General features: G+C 44.4%; 1 protein-coding gene across 3 annotated transcripts in view; it reads left to right on the plus strand.

Moving 5' to 3' along the window:
• rbfox1 (RNA binding fox-1 homolog 1) overlaps positions 1 to 19,270 on the plus strand; it is a 138,650-nt gene that overhangs the window by 531 nt on the left and 118,849 nt on the right. The window lies entirely within an intron of this gene.

Here is a 19,270-nt window from a genome sequence, read left to right on the forward strand (position 1 = left end):
CTCTGTCTCTTCCTCTCTCTGTGTCTTCCTCTCTCTATCCCCTCTTCTGTCTTATTTTCATGCTGCTCTGAGTCCAAAACAACACAGAGTTGCTGCCCTCAGAAACTGTGTTTATGCGGGTTTGTTTTGGTAAAAGTGTCTTCAATTTACTGATGAAGGTGAGGTGTGTGTAACAGTGGACTGAAACACCGTGTATGTATGTATGTGCGTGCATATGTGCGCTCGTGTTTGTGACACAAACACACTTTGATAGAAATGTTCTCTGTTCTATCAAACAACCACAGCTGTGTTCACATTTTGAGAGCAGACATGAAGTTAATATTTTGTTTTCTTTGTATTTATTTGCATCTACAAATTAGCAAAAATTTCTAACAAAACCAATAATGAACATAACAATAAAACAGAAAACACCAATGGACATTCTTTGGTATAAGAAAGGTGAGACATGAGGTTCTCTAGAACTGTCACTGCTTCAGCCTCTGAGGCGTCACACATCTCTGGCTGCAGCCGCAACGCTCCAACGCTCACATGTACGAACATCATATTCACAATTAATCTTCTCCTGGACTACCGGGGTTCTCATGATGTGTAACAACTTGGATTGAGGTCCATCAGAATCTGCTGCATCGGGATGTCATTTTCCTGAAGATCAGGCGGAGCAGGATTATTGTCTGGAAAGAACTTTCTAATGTGAAATGAGCACGAGAGTGTGAGCAACCCCGGTATTTTCACAGAGGTGTGTCGCTGGTGTCTTCCTCAGAGGGTTTTGTTGTTGTCGTGGTTCTACTCACTCACTCACTCACACACACACACACACGCCCACACAAACACACACTCACACACAAACACACACACACATGCCCACACAAACACACACTCACACACATGCACACAAACACATGCATGCACATACACACATGCACACAAACACATGCATGCACATACACACACACAAAAACGCATGCACACACACATACACTCACACACACGCATGCTAACAAACACACAAACACACACATGCATGCACTCACACATACACTCACACACACGCATGCTAACAAACACACAAACACACTCACACATGCATACACACACACTCACACACACATATGCATGCACACAAACACACACATGCACGCACACACATGCACACACACACAAACACACTCACACACATGCCCACACAAACACACACTCACACACATGCATGCACACACACACTCACACACACACGCACACACACACACACACACACTCACACACGCACGCATTCACACACACACAGGCATTCACACAAACACATACACACACACACACACACACACACACACACACAAACACACTCAAATACCACAATGTGAAGCTTTGTCCATTCTGAACACTGTTTCTATGGTAACTTAATATGGAGTTACATTTGTAGTCCACTACAGTAAGATGTCAAACTCTCCTCTTAACCAGTCACAGCTGTTACAGGAAGCAGTGTCAGGTGAAAGGAGTCCTGGGTGATGGAGTTCAAATACAACAAATGTGAATGTGAATACTGACATCAAAGAGAGAGCCATAGAAGATTCATCACCATGAACACCTTCGCTAGGAAAGAATATTTTGAACTTCCATTTTTGTTTTTAGTCATACTTCAGCAGTCATTTAGGAAGTAACATAAAAGTAGTTGTACAAGTGAGATAATATTTCAAACCACAATAAACTGTAACATTGAATACATGACCCAACATTGACCATGTCCTAACACCGACAAAGATGTTCCATGACCGTGCCATCACTATGCTGACACATGCCGGTGTGTATGGAACACAACCGCCAGGCCGTGCAACTCCCGTCTCTACCAACCGTGCTGGGGAGAGCTGAATGACGCACTGGAACTTGTGTTGTTGTGGACTCAGTATATGTTTGACCCAGTTTCCATCATACTGGCATTGTGGGAATTCTACTGGTGCATTTGGAGAGCAGGAAGAAAGAGAAAATTCAAGGGAGCCACTCAGAAATAATGAAAGTGAGACAGAGCAGAAGAAACAACAATCACTAATTGCGTGTCTGCATTGGACTCAACGTTCACCCCAATACCAGTTTACAGCTTTGTTGTCCCTGCGCAGTTTTGCTGCATTCCATGTTGTACTGATGTGTTGTCAGGCTGTACCACATAGTGTGTGTGTGTGTGTGTGTGTGTGCGTGTGTGTGTGTGTGTGTGTGTGTGTGTGTGTGTGTGTGTGTGTCTGTGTCTGTGTTGCCTACATAGGGAATCTGGGTCTTTGAAGATATATATAGTTGAGCCATGTTAGACATTTTGAATACATCTGAGAACCTTTGGGGATTTGTGTGTGTGTGTGTGTGTGGGTGTGTGTGTGTGTGTGTGTGTGTGTGTGTGTGTGTGTGTGTGTGCGTGCACGTGTGTGTGTGCGTGCACGTGTGTGTGTGTGGTGTCCATAACCAGAAATAATGTGAGTGAGATGATAATTGTCATAATTTCCAGTGTGTGATGACATCAGTTGAAGGAAGTGATGTCATGCCTGACATCATCAATGACTCTCATGTCCATACAAGTCAAACAGACTCTGAGTTTTTCTGAGTCATTTAAATTGAACATAAATAATGGAATTCCACTTGTTGAAGGAAGGCAAAGCCACAGTTTGAGGGGCTCAGTCCAGAGGTGATTTAGGGTGTGGCCACGTGTGAACTTGTCTCCATGGCCACTGCACAGTTGCACCCGCTGCTTGGATCCTGTCGAACTCTGGTTCTACAATTCTACAATCCTACAATTTAATTTAGCAGACGCTTTTGTCCAAAGCGACGTACAACACAAGCAAGAATTCACACTTAAGGAAAAACCCATAGTAGCGCAAAAGTGCTTCAGTTGTGATTTCGTCACAGGTACTGCCATCTAGTGGCAGAAGAAGTGTCGCCCCCCCCCTCCCTCTCTCTCTTTTTTTTTTTTTTTTTTTGGACAAACATACAACATCACACAACACAGTTAGTGCTACATAATCACCAAGTGCTGGGTCTTGGACCCTCTGACTTATTCCACCCCACAGGACAAAGAGGAGAAGAGTCAGGTTCAGTGCCTCAGTGCTCTCTGAACAATTGAGTCTTCAATTGTCTCTTAAAAGTAGAAAGGGACTCAGCAGAATGCACAGAGTTCGGTAGTTCGTTCCACCATTTGGGAACAACAGAAGAGAAGAGTCTGGCTAGAGATTTGGAGCAGCACTGGGCTGGAAGCACCAGGCGTCTTTGGCATGCAGAGCGTAGTGGGTGAGAAGGAGAGAAGACCTGGATCAGGGATTCCAGGTAGGCTGGAGCCGTTCTTGTGATTGTTTTGTGAGCCAAGAGAAGTGCCTTGAATGGTTAGTTGGTCTGAAAAATTGATCCTGGTGCAGTTCCAACACTTCTTATTGGAAATGGAGCTGGTTCGAATGTTCCACCCAACATGTGTGTTGTATGTCGATGCAGGAACACGGTGACTCTATCAGTGACCCGCAGGGGCCACCATACACGGTTCACCGTATGACAGCTGGCACAAACATAGTGTGCACCACATTACAAACTACACAACACATATCCTAATGATTGTATATTGATTATACATACTGCCCACATGTAATGTTAACAACAAGACCTCTGTATGCTTTAAAACTGTAATGGAACCCTAAAACATCTGTCTAACTTTATAACATATTTATAACATATATGTAACAACAACTGAGCCCCATGACAGCTGTATAACATCTGTATAACTGGTTAAGGTTAGGGTTAGGAGTTGGGGTTAGGGTTTAGGGTTAGGTGTTTAGGGTTAGAGGTTTGGGTTAGGGTTAGGTTTCTGGGTTGGGGTTGGGTTTCATAGAATTTTAATAAATTTATGGTGCACTGGCCTACTGAGCTGCAATGGGAGAGGATGGGGGAAAAACAAGGATTTGGGGAGAGCAGAGAGTCTGTCTGGCCTGAGGAAGCTTTAATTGGAAAGAAAGGGAACTAGTTTTGATTTTTTTTAAAAGGAAACAAAATCTTAAGAGAGGATTGGGAAAATAATGTAGCTAAAAAGTAGGATGACTTACGCATGAGAGCAAGGTCCCGACATTTTGCAGTTGTACTGCTTCCTCAGGGGATGAATCAAGCTGGCTCCAAATGCTGAATAAGTATGCTGTTTGGGTGGAAATGGTTAATTGCTCCCCCAATCGTGTGACTATGATGTCTTGCATTGACTGGAGGAGGTAGTCAGGTGATAGACATATAGTCTCCCTAAAAAGAGCATTACCCAGCTCCAGCTGCTCCAGAACTCAGCCGCTCATGTGCTGACAAAGACCAGAAGGCGGGAGCACATTACACCAGTTTTAGAATCACTGCATTGGCTCCCTGCGCACTTCAGGATAAATTTTAAGGTTCTCTTACTTGTTTTTAAGTATCTTAATGGACTTGGGCCCTCTTATCTTTCTGAACTTTTTTTACCCTATCGGCCCTCAGGGACCCTTAGATCCTCTGGTGCTGGTCTTTTAGCTGTTCCCAATGTCAGAACAAAAACATTCGGTGAAGCCTCATTCCATTATTATGTCTCACACCTGTGGAACACCCTGCCGGAGGGCCTCAGGGCCACTGAATCTATTGATTCTTTTCAGGGCAAACTCAAAACATATCCTTTTAACTTAGCTTTTAGCTGAGTTACTTGTTTTAATTTATGATTATTGTTTTAATTTGCAATTATTTATTTATGATTACTTAGGTATCTTATTGTCTTTTAATTTTCTTGATTGTTCTTATTCTTTTATATGAACATGTATTTGGACAGAGTTGGTTGGCCCTAGCCATCATTAAGTCCCCCTGGGGTGATCGTCCCCAGTCTGTGTATCAAGATTTTTCCGGCTCTCTTTCTCTGCCCACAAGACCATTGGTCATTGTTTTCCAATCCAGTTATTATTAAGTGGGTGGGTGAGTGTTTTTGGAAATGTTGGACCAATGGGGTGCCAAGACAACCTGCCCCAATGTTGTAAAGATGCTGAGATAGCCGGGTGTGTATCGAGTGTTTGGTTTCTCCAATGTAATAGTTAGGGTTAGGGTTAGGGTTAACCCTTTGTGGCAGAGTGTACAAGTGATTAGGTATATGACGTTGGAGGTGTGGAGAGAAAAGGTACCCAGTGTTGGGTGTTCTGTTTGAGTGTGGGGATTTGTAATGTATTGCCTGTGTTTATAGTGGTGATGGTAAGTGAGTTTGGAAGGTCTATGGTCTGTGTATTTGGATCTGGTGAGTATGGCTTGAAGGTTGGGGTTTCTTCTATGGCCGCAATGATTTTGTGGTTGGTAAATGCTGGGTGTTGGGTCTGTATGTTATTGAAATTGTGTTTAAAGGTGTGGTGGAAGATTGTTGTTTCATGGGAAAAAGTTGAATTAATTTGGATTCATGATTTATATTAAATTTAGAAGCTGGCACCAGTTGGTGAAGATAAGTTTGGCAGTGATGAGGGTCCAGTGGATGTTTTCTTTTTCTGTTTTAAATTCATCATGAGGGATTTCAGTGAGGAAGGGAAAAAGAGTAGCGATGTTGTTATTGGTTAGTTTGAGATTGTTTTGTTCTATGATTGGGAGGTGGGGAGAGTAATTAATAATGGGAAAAAAATATCAGCATTGGGGAAGGCTGTCCTGGCAGTGCGGAAAAGGGAACTGAGCTGTTTCAGTGAAGTTTTGTAAGCTTCTTGCTCCCTATTATTGAGACCCACCGCAAAAACGACAATTTTTGCGGTGGGTTGAGGTTATTTTTTTTCACAGATTCTCAAGAAGTGGTAAATTTTGGCTCCAGGGTAACTATCTAGCTGTATATTTGTGTATTTGTGGCCGGGGATGCAACTTATATTGGAGTCACCGAGTATTAGGATAGGTTTGCGGCATTTGAATGACCAATCTACTGTTTTTCTGCTGGGTCTAGCAAGATGGTGGGTGGTGACTTTCCTAGTTCTTTGTGGTTGTGGGGAGGAGGTAGCTGGTTGTTGTAAGGGGGGAATTTGACTTGTGGAGGGTCGAGTGTCTTCAGTAGAGTTAAGTTTTGGTCAAATGGGGCCTTTTCGGAGTGGTTTGAATGTTTGTTGAGTGTCAGAGGTGGGTGTGGTTGTTGAATAGATGAGGAGGGGTGAAGGAAGTTTTGGTTGAGGTTTGGATTGGAGTGTGGTTTGTTTTTTTTGTAGATGTTAGGAGTTTGGTGTTGGATTGATGTTTTGTTTTTTTCTTCAGAGAGGGTTGTACGTTGACCGAGATAAATGGATAGTCTCGGGGGTGCTGCAGGTTGAGGCAATGGAGGGAATTCGTTTTCTTCCAGTATTGTAGGTAGGTTGTTGGTTCTCTTTTTGGTGGGTTGTGTAGTTGACCAGGCAGAAATAGATGGGTGGGGTGGTTGTAGAAGTTGTGTAGCTGTGTCTAATGTGTTATCAGTTAGCCTGGAGCCATATCGCTTCCGGGCCCAACCAGTGGCTATTTGGAGGGACAGAGGGTTGTGCTTTGAGAAATCAGTTGTATTTATTGTAGTGATATAGTGTTGTTGGAGGACTGAAATTGTGTTCTGCATCCACTGTTTGGTATTATTATGAATTTTGTTGCATGTTTCAGGGATGGGTGTGGAGGGTTTAATAAAATCAGTAAGACGGGTGACTTGGCAGAGCATACCAGGTGGAAAGGTGCAAGTAGAGAGAGCTGTATCCATCGTATGTTTACGATGGAGAGCTTGGATTAGTTTAAAGTAATGTTTTGCTGTTTGTCTGGTAACTTCATCACGGGGTGAGTAAGTGGTCGGGTATAGTTGGGGTGATGTTGAGCGATTGGTGTGGTGTGGGATGTAATGGGGGTGTGTGTAGAAATGGACATTAGTGGTAGTGGTGTGTTGATAGATGTATGTGGGAGTGTAAGTGTTGATTTGGAGCCATTGAGAGCTCCGCTCCTATATGCAGACCTAGCTCTGTAATTAGAAAGCATGGGGGGGGCGGCTCCTACCTTGAGGTTGAGTGAAGGATGTCCTCAGTGATGCCTCAGTGATCCTTGTGCTGTTGAAGGCGGTGTGCTGGTTGTATAGGAGTAGCTTGTTGTTGGCCGTTCTTCCTGGTGGAACCAGTTGGGTGTTGGGAACAGGCCTGGATTTGTAGCCGGGTCCGCACAATGCTTGCCCAGGTGGTAACGTCCTGGGTTTGTCACTCACAGGTCCTAAGCTGTAATGGTGATTTGAGGCATTGTATTCAGTGCATATATATATAAAAAAAAGAGAGGAGGGGATTAAAGTTTCATAGTCCCTCGGGGGGAGATGTGGGTGGTGGAGCCCCCCACCATGAGAAAACAATTTTTTTTTTTTTATGTCTGGGTTAGGTGTTGGGGTTAAGGTTAGGTTTGGGGTTAGGGTTGGGGTTATGGGTTTGTGTTAAATTCATGTGCACTGGCCTGCTGATCTGCAAGGATGTATAGTGTAGCGGGAAGTGTAGTGATCCTTCGTAGCGGGAACCAGGGTTCAATCCCTGGGCAGGACATTGAGACAGAGCAAAGAGAGGGACCATGGCCCCGTACCTCTCTATCAAGAGGTACGGGGCCATGTTATTTTTGTACTCAATTTAGTGGGGAATAAAAAAAAAAATTTAGAAAAGGAGGAGAGAGAAGAGAAAAAAACGGGGGGGGGGGGGCTTGGCCCCGTCCTGGTTATGGCCATATGGATCACAATAGGGAGGTGCATAGAATTTAGGTAAGGGGTAGAGGTAATAAATAAATAGGGCAAAGGATAATAAATAAATAATTAAATGTGTAAATCCATAATTTTAAGAGAAATATAAAAATATATTGTAATAAATAAGATCATTTAAAAGAGTTGCTCAAAGTATGAGTCTAAAATGGTGTAGATATAAAGTCATTAAGATTGAACTTAAAAAGTGAAAAAAGAGTTAATAAAAGAAATGAAATTGGGTAAGATAAGGGGATATATTTGGACCTAAAAACAGAGCAAGAAGAGGTAAGTGCTTGTAAGAGTCAAAATTTAAAAAACAAGTGCTATAAAAGTAGTATAAAACCACGCCATGCATAAAACAGTTCAAAAAATAAAAGGGTCTCTTGCCTCTATTCCTAAAATTCCAAATATTGGGGAGAGTGGGAAATGAGGAAGGGGGAGGTGAGAAAAAGGAGAAAAGAAGAAACTCTTTGGCTGCACCTTCCCTCCTGGCATGGAAACAAACCCCACTCTGCTGTGGGGCAGTTCAGGACTGTAAGCATTGTGCCAGATTATCAGTAATGATAAAATGGGATCCGCATGGCCCAAAATTGCAGGATGGATGCAGTTAGCTTTCAGTCGTGATTTAGTCCGCCGGGCACGGTGGTCCCGAGCCTGTGAATCCAAAATTTTCTCCGCTCTCTTCTTCTGTTCATGGGTCCAACGGTCGTTGCTTTCTAGAACGGTTATGATAAGATGGGTGGGGGGGTGTAGTTTGAAGTGTTGTACTAGAGGGGTGGTGAGTCGACCTCCTCCAATGTTCTGTAAGTGTTGTGATAGGCGAGTGTTGAGTAGAGGGTTTTGTTTCTCTTACGTAGCGTTTATTGCAAAGTGTGCACGTGATAATGTAGATTACGTTGGTGGTGGAGATAGAAAAGGAGCCTAAGGTGGGGAATGTGGTGTTGCTATGTGGGTTGTGGATGAATTTCCTGTTCTTGTAGTGGTGGTTTTATTGAGATGGGGGTGTGGGTCTCTGGTCCATGAATTGGGATCTAACGAGGATGGATTGGGGGCTCTTATGTTTTCTCTAGGCTGAAATGATGTGGTGGTTGTGGAAAGCTGGGTGTTGGGACTGTAGTCTGCAAAAATGGTGCTTGATGATGCGGTGTAGCCCGGTGATCTGGTGGTAAAAGTTGGAGACAAAGGGTTTAAGTTGTACTGATGGAGGTGTGTTATGGTGTGTTGATTGGGTGAGTTCAGGTAAGGGTAGGGACTTATCGGAGGCCCAAGTTCAAGGGCCTGGGGTGGGAGAGGGGGTTGGCAGGATGAGGAAAGAGGGAAGAATAAGTGGGAGCGAGTGAGGCCAATGTGGTGATTTAAATAGTATGGAGGAAACGTTTGGAGTAGCCTCTGGGGCGTAGACTGTGAAAAAGAATACTGGTGGCTGTGTGGAAATCCTGGATGTTGGTGCATATATGACAGAAACGGATGAGTTGTTGATTCCCTTTGTGATATCTTAGTATATTTGGATTTCCATTAGTCTACATTTGAATGTGTTCTTTTTACTATCCGTATAGAACATGCTTAGAGTGTATTGGTTATTGCCCACTAGATGGCGTACTGAAATCAGAGATTGCCTTGATTAGTCAACAGCTGGCACTACCACATATAATAGACGCTGTATTTTACCCAGTTTTCACTGTACTGGCATCTGCTACCTGTGGCCTGTATGATGTATACTGCTTGAGCTCTGCAAAGTAAAGAACGCGAAACGGGAATGCTTGTGTGGACATTCGGTCATTTGGAGATGTCAACATCTTTCTGGCAACGAGGATGAACACTGATGACCACGAATGGAGTTTCGGATTGGAATCAAGGTGGATGCTCATAGTGGAAATTGTTTGTGAAGCCTGGATGCACTGGACCTGTCGGTGAGGGGAGATTAGGAATTAATGTGGAACTGAAGTAAGTGAAAATGGCTACAACAATTGGCACGCTAGTGGCATTTGATGCTAAAGCCCAAACGTGGGAGGAACACTGTGAAATACTTGAACAGTTTTTTGCGGCCAGTGAGATAACTGATGCAGCGAGGCAACGCGCTGTGCTCATTAGTGTAGTGGGGCCAACTACATACAGTTTGATGAGAAGCCTTCTTAGCCCAATGAAACCGAAGGACCAAAGTTATGAGGATCTAGTGAAACTGTTAAAAGACCACTACCATCCGAAGCCTAGTGAAATCGTGCAGCGATATAAATTTGATTCACGCACCAGAAAACCCAGTGAGTCTGTGTCTGATTATGTAGCAGAGCTACGCCGCTTGGCGCAAGATTGCAACTCTGGTGATAAACTAAAGCAAATGTTGAGGGTTAGGATTGTATGTGGGATTAATGATGAGCGTCTTCAAAGACGCCTTCTGTCTGAAATGGAATTAACCTTCGACAAAGCACTGTCCATAGCTTTAGCCGTAGAGACTGCAAACAAGAATGTGCAAGATTTGAAAATTCCAAGCGCGTCAGTGAAATTCATGAAGACGAAGAAGGGCTCGCAGGGGGCTGACGGATTTAAAAGAGCGACGACAAGAGTGTTATCGGTGCAAGGGAACCAAGCATATGGCTGCAGAGTGTAAATTCAAACTAAACGCCGTCGTATCTGGGTTAACAACACCATCTAGAGGCAAGCACAGCTCGGTGAATTTCACCGCTCGGCGATTCAAGCTCCTCCAGGGGCTCCGTCTGGATAACTGCCGCTTCCAGCGGTATTTTCGGATGACGACAGGCCAGTTTAACGACTTGCTAGCTAGGATCAGTGACAGAATCTCACGAATGGACACCAACTTATTCAACTGGTTCTTGTCATTTTGACACGTAGTGTCATATAGGACCAGGTTCCCACAATCAACTTGTCCTCCATCTTCACAGTCAGCCGTGACGTCGGGACAACCTCAACGCTGATTGGCTGTTGTAACACAAATTTTTCGGTAAAGTTGAATATTTTCAACTTGTGCGAATGGTGAAAATTCACCACACGAATTCGCGTCATTCGCCCCATTCACGTTGCCCGACGGAAAATTCACATCATTCGCACATTTGCATAGACTTTGTATGGAAACTGTTTACGCGAATGCGTGAATTTGCGTTTGGTGTGAACACACAGTTGGTCACATGCTTCATCCCATCATCTCGACAGGAGTGCATGAGAATGAGTGGTTCTTTGATGAGGGTTCCTGAGAGACCGTTCCAAAGCCTCCTCCTGCGTGCTGGAGGTCAAATGTTTAACTCAGTGGTTCAAACTGAACTGAAGCCCAAACTCCTATTAGAGCAAAGTCCCTCTAGCTGCCAGAGCAGCATTAGGCTCCATTACCTGATGGTTACTTACTTCAGCCGTATGTTGCTGCCTGACTGCCCCTCCAGCAAAGACCAAGATGGCCACAGTGATGGGCGGAGCTACACCAGCTGTTTGACCAAAGAGGGACAACTGTGTCTTTTTGGAGCTATGACACCACCTGGCTGCACTTTCTGAGAGTCCAGTTGGAGATAATTTCCACAGCTCTTAAATCACATCAGAGATATGGGACACTTGTGTCCTGAAGACCTGAGACCTGTGTCCAGCCGACCTGAGACTTGCGACCTTAGACCTGTGTCCTGCCGACCTGAGACTCGAGTCCTGAGTCAAGTGTCCTGCAGACCTGAGACCTGAGACCTGTGTACTGCCAACCTGAAGCCTGAGATCTGTGTCCTGTGGACCTGAGACTTGAGACCTTATGTCCTGCCGACCTGAGACCTGAGGCCTGCCTACCTGAGACCTGTGTCCTGCCAACCTGAGACTCGAGTCCTGAGTCCAGTGTCCTGCAGACCTGAGACTTGAGACCTTATGTCCTGCCGACCTGAGACCTGAGACCTGCTTACCTGAGACCTGTGTCCTGCCTACCGGAGACCTGAGACCTTGACTTGAAGGTGGCGTCAGAAACAAAGTAAACAGTTCAAGGAAGTTTTATTAAAGCAGGTAAAAAGAGAATTAAAGTTCATCAGAAACGAGATGAAAGAATGAGCTGTCACATGCACACACACACACACAGAAACACACATGCAGTGCAGGCAGAGGAGGATGAAAAGAGAGAGAAGAGGAAGACGCTGATAAAGGGAAAGGAGGACGAAAGTGGATTAAAAAAGAGGGAGAATAGAGAAGTTGGCGGGTGGCAACTGACTGAGTCCTTGTTGGAAACTCCACTTACCATGACGGCGGCCATGACTGCTGGCATGTCACATGATCACACCATCATGATCCATACAGTGTTTTGATACACCAACATGGTGTGTTACTGCTCTTGATGCTGCTGCTGTGGTTGTTGTGTGTGTGTGTGTGTGTGTGTGTGTGTGTGTGTGTGTGTATGTGTGTACATGTGTGTAGGTGTGTACATGTGTGTAAGTGTGCGTGTTTGTGTGTGTGTGTGTGTGTGTGTGTGAGAGAGAGAGAGAGAGAGAGAGAGAGGGAGTGTGTGAGACAGCTCTCTCTTTCATCTTGTTTGATGGATCGTCCATTATTAGTCTTCTCAGGTCCCTGTATTTCTCTAGATGAGGTGCCAAAGTGAAATCCTGGATCCTTCACGATGGTGGAGTTGAAAGCGACTTGGACCTGAACCTGTTCCCATGACAAGTAACACTTGAACCTGTCCCCCAGACTAGTGACACATGAACATGTCCCCAAACTAGTAATATATGATGTCCCCCAGACTAGAGACACATGAACGTGTCCCCAAACTAGTGACATATGAAGATGTCCCCCAGACTAGTGATATATGAAGCTGTCCCCCAGACTAGTGACACATGAACCTGTCCCCCAGACTAGTGACACATGAACCTGTCCCCCAGACGAGTGACACATGAACCTGTCCCCCAGACTAGTGACACATGAACCTGTCCCCCAGACAAGTGACAGATGAATGTGTCCCCCAGATATTTGATCTCACATCACTACTTTTAGATGGCAACAAGAAGACAGTGCTATTTGCTGCATGATGGGTAATGTAGGCTCCACTGTTCGAAATTGACTGGTAGGGACTAAATGAATGTGGCCCCCCACTCCGTCTGGTCTTGTTCAGCAGGAATCCAGCAACAGACCACCTGCCAGTGGAGAGGAGCTAGCTAGCATGGAGAGGAAGCAGGCTGGAGACAAGGACGTGGGGGTGGGGAGAGTGTAGACTCCACAACCTCATTATGTCTGTTGGCATTTTAACTCCTTTTGATGATTTAGTAAGAAGAGGGGATGGGGGGACACCATTTCAATCCTCCCTCGCTCTGTTCTTGCTGAGATGGAGAAGAGAGTGAGAAGAAAGAGAAGCGAGTGTCTTTAATTTAGAGGGATCCCGAGTGCGTGAAATCCTCTCTGCTATCTGGGTCACAGTGTGCCTGGAGAAACACTCCGTCACTGGCTCTTTGAGCGCTGCTCTGTAACGGCTGCGCTGTACAGGTCCATCACTGAATGACTCATTTGTTCTGGACATCTTATATGACCATTGAATATTTCCTTTGTGTCCTGACAAGGCTCTGGTTATCAGAAACTCTACCTGATAGCAGAAACCATGCTGATTTATGATATGCCAGTGCTGTTTTTATGGTCTGGTCAGTTTTAGGGTCAGAAAAGCTCACGCTCTGGTTTTTAAACACAGTCTTGGCTCCAGTGAAAACATCCCCTGATGAGAGTCAGCTTGGTTTGACCCGACCACCCTGACCTGCACCCTCTGCTCTGGTCACCCTTGTAACAGCCACTAGAGGGCAGCAGCTGCTGAGACGAGCTGGTCCTCAAGGCAGATTTGTGCGTAGTCTCCTCCAGGCAGGGAGCCACAGCGCAATGTATGACAGATAGTTTCAAATTAAAATAAAGACTGGAAATTGCGTGGGAGAAGTTAGATGATTGTATAAATATCCCACTCAGCAATAGTTTACAAATGATTGAAATTTTATGTTAGTCTCTCATTTATTTGTGACTCCTGGGAACTTCATGGGAGCTTTTGCAGTGTTGTCAATAAAGACTTGTTTCTCTTAAATATACTTTTTATTTTGCTACAAATATCACGATATAATACACAATGTTTTGTCTTTGTATTGAGATTGACTTTGTTCATTTACCTCTTGGATCAGCGTGAAACAACAATATCAGTGTCATCAGCAGATTAAAGTTTGCTGAGCCTGGGGAGGTTCTAATGGAACCCAAGAACAGAACCTTGAGGTACTCCACCAAGTAGTGTAACTAGACATAGGAATACACATTGTTCTTTGCTCTTTAATTGATCAAGCTACCACCGAAGAGCAACATCTTGAAAGCCATATTTTGTATTTCTTCACCAAGGATGCTGTCGATGGGTTATATTCCAAATGTGTCTGGACACGTTTTGGTTGATGCATTTCTCAGGAAATGCATTCGACAAATGTACAGATTTTTTTTTTTTTATTTATGACTGCATGAGTTTCTCTGGAACTTTAGATAGAAAACAAAATGGTCGACAATGACCTGATTAGATCAGCTGCTTGATTTTAGCTTCTAAGCTAGCTTGCGTGGATATATTCAAAACCAGGCTGAAGCTTTCCTTTTCTCGTGTGCCTCTTCATAGTCTGCACTGTCTTTCTCTCTTTTCTTTTCTCTTCTTTTCATTTGATTTTACACTCATGTTTTCTTTTTCTTTCCTGTATTTTAATCTATTCATGTAAAGAACATTGAATTGCCCTGTGTATGAAATGTGCTATACAATTAAATTTGCTTTGCCTTCTTTGATGTCCAAAACCTGTTTGGGGCCCAAAGGTAAAGCTTGAGTGAGGATCTCAGCTACAGAAAAAACTACCATGTAGGACTAGAGAAGAAATAGGTGCTGGTACTCCAATGAGGTCCTGGGTCCTTTCAATAAGTCCTGGTCCTCTCTGTGGGTGCTAGGTCCTCTCTGTGAGTGCTGGGTCCCCTCAGTAGGTGATGGGTCCTCTCTGTGGGTGCTGGGTCCCCTCAGTATGTGCTGGGTCCTCTCTGTGGGTGCTGGGTCCCCTCAGTGGGTGCAGGGTCCTCCCTGTCAGTGCTGGGTCCCCTCAGTATGTGCTGGGTCCTCTCTGTGGGTGCTGGGTCCCCTCAGTAGGTGCTGGGTCCTCTCGGTGGCGGACCAACACCATAACCAAATCACATCATAAACTCCTCATGATATAGCAACAGGGAGTGGACCAGATAACACAGAATAAGTCCGGGTGCTGGATCGGTGTCCTGGTGTAAATATGGTTCAGTTTGCACTATACCACCAGAGTGGTTGAAAACTGCCAAACAATGAAGAGGAGTTTATACTTTAATGGGTCCAGGTCCTTGTCCCACTCTCCCGCCCTGGAAGATTCTGAGAATGCAGCTGATGTTGGACACTTGCAGCAAGACAAGGACTCAGATTCCCTTGAAACATAACTGGTTCTGTTTTTTTGGGTTCTCAAGGTTTTGGAGCCTAAGCTGGATGTCAGACATCCAGGTGAGGAACTCAGTTCAGCATTTTGTCCGAATCTCTTGCCAACCCTCGTTCATTGAATGAATTACTGACAAAAATCAACTTTCTCATGATATTCTAGCCCTATGACCAGCACCTGTATCTATATTCTATTCACCACTCACCCTGCACAGACCACAATATTTGCAAAGTACTTCTCATTCATTCATGTGATTAGCCTACTCATCTGTTGTGCACTATTACTTCTTCTACTTCCTTGGACTTCCTTAGCGAAGGTATGTTGTGTTTTTGTTGTGTTGTGGTGTTGTGTAACCTACTGTACCAGTCTCTGCTCCCTTAAATGCTCCCCATGGCGATAAACAACGTTTTCTGAATCTGAATCTAAGTTTGGAGGGGATGACCATGTTGAAGGCGGAGCTGCCCACAAAGAGCATCCTGATATAAGAGTCTCTGTGTCATGAACGTGGACACAGAAAGGCAGGACTAAGAGAGTTAGACAAGCAGGCTTTATTTCCAGGCAGAGGTCAGTACACGGCAAACCAGGCAGAGAGGTCCAAAACGTGAGCAAGGTTCAGCTCTTAACAAGGCTGTGACTGTGGCTCTGAAAGAAAGTGCTGGAACGTGAGTCAGGAACAACAAACTGGTGACGAGACAAGACACAAAGGGGAGTATAAGCAGTGCTAAACTCTCAAACACACATGCACACTCGCCGACTGTATACACGCATTACAAGAAGAAGAGGAAGAAGAAGTCAAACAATTGTTTCTAGATGAAGGAAGACGAGGTGGAACAAGTCGCGGACGCTCCTTCATCAGACACATCGGTGGTGTGGACTTGTTTTGGCTTTCTTGGTTGAGTGCAGATGCAACGTCTCTGTGTCCAGGCTTCTCTTCTCTCACTGCTGCTTGTCCACTGTTCAGGGTTTATTCCTCCTCCTCCTGACAAGAAAGTAACAAATGAGGAGAGAGCTGCAGGTCAGCTGACCCGGCACCGAGACACGACTGGATGAAGCCCAGCTTCGTTTTCTCCATCCGTCAAGTTGCAGATTGATAGCAAAGCAGATCAGGTGCTTTTATTAAAACAGCCGATAGAAGAGAATCATCCCAGACCCACAGACACACATCAGTTGAATGAACACTCATGAACACAGAACACCATCATGTCTAGCAAATAAATAACTCCCTCTGTCTCTCTCTCTCTTTCTCCGTCTGTCTCTCTGTCTCTGTCTCTCCTGTTGCTCTTTCTCTCTCTCAGTCTCTCTCTGTCTCTCGCTCACTCTGTCCCTTGCTCTCTCTCTCTCTGTCGCTCTTTCTCTCTGTCTCTCTTTCTCTCTCTCTGTCTCTCGCTCACTCTGTCCCTCGCTCTTTCTCTCTCTCTGTCTCTGTCTCTCTCTGTCGCTCTTGTTCTCTGTCTCTCTCTGTCTCTGTCTGTCGCTCTTTCTCTCTCTCTCTCTCTCTCTGTCTCTCTCTAGTCATCAATCAAAAAGTCGCTCCCCCCACTGTACCAGACAGCTCCCATTTTTTTAAAGCACACACACACACACACACACACACACACTCAAACACACACACACACTCAAACACACATGCACACACACACTCAAACACACACATAGCAGAGAAGAAAAAAAGAGGAACACAGTGTGTGTATGTGTGAGTGTGTGTGTTTGAGTGAGTGAGTGTGTTTGTGTGAGTGTGTGTTTGAGTGTGTGTGTGTGTGTGTGTGTTTGAGTGAGTGAGTGTGTGTTTGTTTGAGTGAGTGAGTGTGTGTGTTTGTTTGAGTGTGTGTTTGTTTGAGTGTGTGTGTATGTGCATGTGTCTGAATGTGTGTATGTGCGCGTGTGTGTTTGAATGTGTTTGCATGTGTGTTTGAGTGAGTGTGTGTGTGTGTTTGAGTGAGTGAATGTGTGTTTGTGTGAGTGTGTGTTTGAGTGTGTGTGTGTTTGTTTGTGTGCGTTTGTTTGAGTGAGTGAGTGTGTGTGTTTGTTTGAGTGAGTGTGTTTGAGTGAGTTTGTGTGTGTGTATGTGTGCATGTGTTTGAATGTGTGTTGTGCGCGTGTGTGTTTGAATGTGTGTGCATGTGTGTTTGAGTGAGTGAGTGTGTTTGAGTGTGTGAGTGTGTGTGTGTTTGAGTGAGTGAGTGTGTGTTTGAGTGTGTGTGTGTTTGAGTGAGTGAGTGTGTGTTTGTTTGTGTTTGTTTGAGTGTGTGTGTTTGTTTGAGTGAGTGTGTGTGTGTGTTTGTTTGAGTGAGTGTGTTTGAGTGTGTGTGTGTGTGTGTGTGTTTGTGTTTGAGTGAGTGTGTGTGTTTGTTTGAGTGTGTGTGTGTGTGTGTGTGTGTGTGTGTGTGTGTGTGTGTGTGTGTGTGTGTGTGTTGTATTATGTCTGTCCAGGTGAAGCCCTTCTCCGTTCCTGTGCTCAGGTTAACGCCTGCTGCAGAGGACAAGTACTTGAGGTTGGAGCTGCCGGTCACCAGGAAGTGATGAAAACTGACCAGTCCTTCCTTCATTTTTGACATCAAACTTTTCTTCTCCTTCATACCACTCACTTCATCAGTGGCCCTTTCTGTGAATCCTGCTTGTGCAAACGTACGAAGAGAGTCATGTGTTGTGTCTGTGGGTATAAACTCAGATGAGGAGGCCCTGCTGGCTCTCCAGACTGGCACCAGTGCTCTGTCCCAGCACCAGCAGGCTGTCAGCAAAGTGGTCCCAACCTGGGATGAAAATTCACCTGTGCTCAACACCACAAAGACCATGAGTAGAGGTGGGGGACCAGCTCCAGTCCATCAAATACCTGGCAGTGAATTGAACCACTTGACATACAGCCAAGACATTTATAATCTAAAATGAGACTGAAGTTTCTTTTTATAAACTTAAGTAATAAGTAAATAAATAAAAATAAGTGATTTTTCGGCAGAGGAAGAAGCTGAAATGGTGCTTCTGTCGTCCGCCTCGAACACTCAGACAATGGAACCTGTGGTCGACCATGAAGACATTGAGCAGTTTTTTGCAGGAGTGGACCCAGACATGGAGCTATGAGTGACGTGTTCATGGACAAACAATGAATTATAGGCTATGCTATGTTTTTAATGCTATCGTTTACTTCTCTTTACTTCTGCCGGCCAGTCAGAAACCTGATTTGCATGAGGAATGTGTGAATTAGCTGCATGAGAGGGGGGAGGGGCGTGTTCATCTAGTGTGTGAGTGGGACAGAGAAGCTGGAAGAGCCTCACTAAAGCAACACAGTTATTATTGTCAGTCGTATTCAATTTCAATTCAGAATACAGAACAATTTATAAACACTTTTACAGTTTTATAGTGTTTTGATGTTAATGATGATTTGCTCTATTGTTCTTCATTTGTTCTATTATTGTTATATATTTTTATTGTTGCACTATGAGCTGCCTACATGCTCCACCGAGACCAAAATTGTGTTTATTAGGCAAAGGGAACTGATGGTTTCGTGTTTGGGTGTCCAGATGTCCTTTTGGAGTCTCCAAATAGGACCCAAGGAAGACGCCTAGGACTTTTTGTTTGCCAAACACTGTCTACAGGGTTGCTGTTTTTTTTTTACATTTTGACTTCAGACTTGGACTGTAGGAAGTCAGGACCTGTGTCTGTAGACTAATGATGCCTGTTCAGCCTTAGAAGGTTATGGACCTAGTTTTCCCTAGTCAACATTCAGACAGATTAGTTGGGCGGAACGAAAAGCCTGTTATTCTAACCACTCTATCTTATTGTCAATAAATCATAGAATCAAACGGACACTTCTGCAAGACAGCTGAGAATGTTAGCTTTCCAAAGAGACCAAGAACTCCTCTGAGTCTTGAACTATGTAGCAACTGTGCTGTTTGAATGTTGGTATGGCGTTTTTTTTTTAAACACTGAAAAAAGCAGTGATCCATACGCAGTTGAAGCAAAGGCTCATGATAGTCTGTCATACAAGCTTTAAATATAAAAGTAAAAGGTGTTGTAACCCTTAATCAGGACAAGTGGAAGAAAATGGATGGATGGATGGTGTTGTTGAGCCCTAAACTGTGATACAATACTTGTGAGTCACAGCATAACGTGAACTATTGCTTTGATCAAGCAGTTACCAAATATGGAAAAACAAAAGTCATAGACACATTATAATTTGATT

This window comes from Aulostomus chinensis, chromosome 18 (genome assembly GCF_037954235.1).
Source record: "Aulostomus chinensis isolate RoL2024-O1b breed Wild chromosome 18, RoL_Achi_v1.0, whole genome shotgun sequence".
Classification (NCBI taxonomy): domain Eukaryota; kingdom Metazoa; phylum Chordata; class Actinopteri; order Syngnathiformes; family Aulostomidae; genus Aulostomus; species Aulostomus chinensis.